Here is a 3421-nt window from a genome sequence, read left to right as displayed (position 1 = left end):
CTCTCTCTCTCTCTCTCTCTCTCTCTCTCTCTCTCTCTCTCTCTCTCTCTCTCTCTCTCTCTCTCTCTCTCTTTCTCTCTCTACCTCTCACACTTTCTCTCGCTCTCTCTCTCTCTCTTCCTTTCTCACGATCGCGCGCGCTCTCTCTCTATATCTCTCTCCCACTCTCGCAATCGCTCTCTCTCTCTCTCGCATTTGCAGGCTCTTTACCTATATATATATATATACTAGCGGGATACCCGGCGTTGCCCGGGGAAATCAGTGGCGTTACTCAGTTGGTGACCGCTTGGTTGAAAAGAAAATACTCAGAAAATATAAGTATCTATCTATCCATGCATCCATCCATGCATTTCTCCATCCATTCCATTCCATGCCAACCCATCCCATCCCATTGCACCGTATCCCATCCCATCCTATCCCATATCCCATCCCATCCCATCCCATCCCATCTCATCGCATCTCATCGCATCTCATGCCATCCCATGCCGGTCCGGGAATCCCGGAGACGGATGTTCTAGCGATTAGGCCACTGCGCCGTTAATTGTGTACCACATGGATTCACACGTACGTGATGCTAATCTGTACGCACCGCCATCTATTGATGAATAGAATTTTTATAAATTTTTAACTTTTTAACTTTTTTAAATTTTTGTTAGACCCCAGACCTCCCAGACGTGCTGATTCTGAAAATATCTTTAGTTTTCCTTTAGGCTGCGGAGTTCTCTAGTTATGCGAGTACGAACTAATTCGGCTAAACAACTTTATATATATATAGATACTTCTCTTTCGTATGGTGTTCCAAAATTGCCATCGCGTGTCGTGCGATTCAAATGTGTGGCGTCGCGCACGACGTCGCACATTTCTGTTCCATAATTGCCGTCGCGTCGTGTTTTTTATTTCTTCTTCAACCACGACGTCACTCTTTTCAAACACGACGTCGCGCATTTTCAAACGCGACGTCGCCCTTTTTCAAACGCGACGTCGCCCTTTTTCAAACGCGACGTCGCCCTTTTTCAAACGCAACGTCGCCCTTTTTCAACCACGACGTCGCCCTTTTTCAACCGCGACGTCGCCCTTTTTCAACCGCGATGTCGCCCTTTTTCAAACGCCACGTCGCCCTTTTCTAACGCGACGTCGCCTTTTTTTAACCGTATTCCATAAATGCCATCGCGCGGCGAATGCCATCGCGCGAAATGCCATCACGCGGCCCATCTAATTTCGACCACTTTTTGCGAGCAGTTTTACGCTCGCTCGCATAATTGCCTCATTCTTCTGATTGTGTTTTTTTGCGCCCTATACTACGCTTACTTGTCCGGTACTTGTCTTGTGTGTTGCGGATCTCTCTCCGCGCGATGGCAATTTTTGAACACCATACTTTCGTGCGCTTTTACTCGCGCACTCTCTCCCGCTTTCTACATCTCGCTCTCTCTATCTCTTAATCTCGAACTCAACCTCTACCTTCCTCAACCTCTATCCGCCTCTCTCAACCTTTTCCCATCTTCTCTCTCTATTTGCCTCTCTCCACTCCTTCCCCATCTTTCTCTCCCTCTCCACTCTCTCTCCCTCTCTCTCCTCTCTCTCCCCTCTCTCCCCTCCCTCTTTCGTCCTCCCCCCTCTCTATGGGATGCTAGGTGGCACTAACCGTGGCTAGGGTTAAAACAATCAGCACGCCAGCTAGCTGTGCGGGATGAGACCCACGGGTCATAATTATCTAATGCAGCATATCGAGCTCTCTCTCACTATATCGAGCTCTCTCTCTCTCTCTCTCTCTCTCTCTCTCTCTAGGGTAATAGCCAGACAACAATTCCTTATCACTACGAAATATTGATTTCCTCAGAAGCGCGTGTTGACCTAAAGATTCCGATTCGCAGAGGAAAAAGCCGCTGCCGTCTGCTTTCGCAAATTTCCGCAATTAATGAATGAAGCTTCCGCGATGATGAGCTATGTCGAGGGCGGGAGGGGGAGTGGGAGGGGGAGGAGATGCATGTTTGCGGGATATTATTGCGGCTGAGAGGGTCTATGTCCCCCAGGGTACTGCCGGAACGTTCCCTGGGTACGGTCCGGTATACCGGAACGTACCCTGGTACTATCTAATATGCCGGATCGTACCTCGCCTACTCCACTAACGAGTCTAGGGAGTCGCCTACGTCTACTCCCTAACCCTAACCCTAACCATATCAAATAGTTACCAGGGTACGTTCCGGTATACCGGACCGTACCCAGGGTACGTTCCGGCGGTACCCTGTGGGACATAGACCCTATGAGCATTATTGCGTGCGATTGTCACTGCTAGCTTTCCATGGCGGGGATTACATGGGGCGGTCGCTGTACCAGTAGTTGACGAAGCTGAAGCTCTCTCTCTCTCTCTCTTTCGCGCTCGCTTTTTCTCTCTCTTTTGTTCTCTCTCTCATACTCTATCTCTCTCTCTCTCTCTCTCTCTCTTTCTCTCTCTCTCTCTCTCTCTCTCTCTCTCTGTGTCCCTCTGTATTTATCATTCTTTCCTCTCTTTCTCTCTCGCTCTCTCTGTCGCTCTCTTTCTCGTTCTCTCGTGCGCACTTTATCTCTCTCTCGATATCTCGTTGTCACTCTCTCGCTCTCTCACTCATTCTCGCTTTTTCACTTTCTGTTGCCTTTTTTCCTTCTGTCCTTCTCTCTCTCTCACCAGCTCACTCTTTCCCCTTCTCTCTCATAGTCTCTGGAATTTCGGCTCCTCTCTCGTGGCAAGAACATATTTGTTGAGAGGGAACAATTAACGAGCGTCCGTATATAAAGGCGCATGCATGACGTACATATACAACTAATGATCTCTCTCCCGTTCTCTGCACTTCGATATACGCACGATCAGTCATTATGTGCAAACCTCTTCTCAGTGAGCTCATGACATGACGGCTGGTAACATGTGTTAGTAGAATATGTAAGCAATGTTGTCGCGTCATTTGCCCCTATAGGGTATTCCCACTACAGTCGCTTCCTGCCACGTACTCTCACCATTTCCATCTCTATATCAAGCTGTGATGTTAACGCCCTTACCAGCGTCGCTGTTTATTATGAAGAGCATGGCGAGATATTAACGCCAGTTCGCATTCACTGCGATTCGTTTTACGCCATTACGATTAGTTTTACATCGTAAGTTATGCTACGTTACGTAGCATTGCGTTAAATTTCGTTACGTTGCGTAGCATTGCGTTAAATTTCGTTACGTTGCGTTGCTTTACATTATATCGCATTAGACTAGATTTGATTAGAATTCATTCCATTATATTGCATTACGTTACATTACATTACATTGCATTACATTTAATTACATTACATGACATTAAATTACATTACATTACATTGCATTACATTACATTACATTACATTACATTACATTACATTACATTACATTACATTACATTACATTACATTACATTACATTACA

The sequence above is a fragment of the Priapulus caudatus genome, unplaced genomic scaffold, assembly GCF_000485595.1.
Source record: "Priapulus caudatus unplaced genomic scaffold, Priapulus_caudatus-5.0.1 Scaffold217, whole genome shotgun sequence".
Lineage (NCBI taxonomy): Eukaryota > Metazoa > Priapulida > Priapulimorpha > Priapulimorphida > Priapulidae > Priapulus > Priapulus caudatus.
This window is presented reverse-complemented; position numbering follows the sequence as displayed.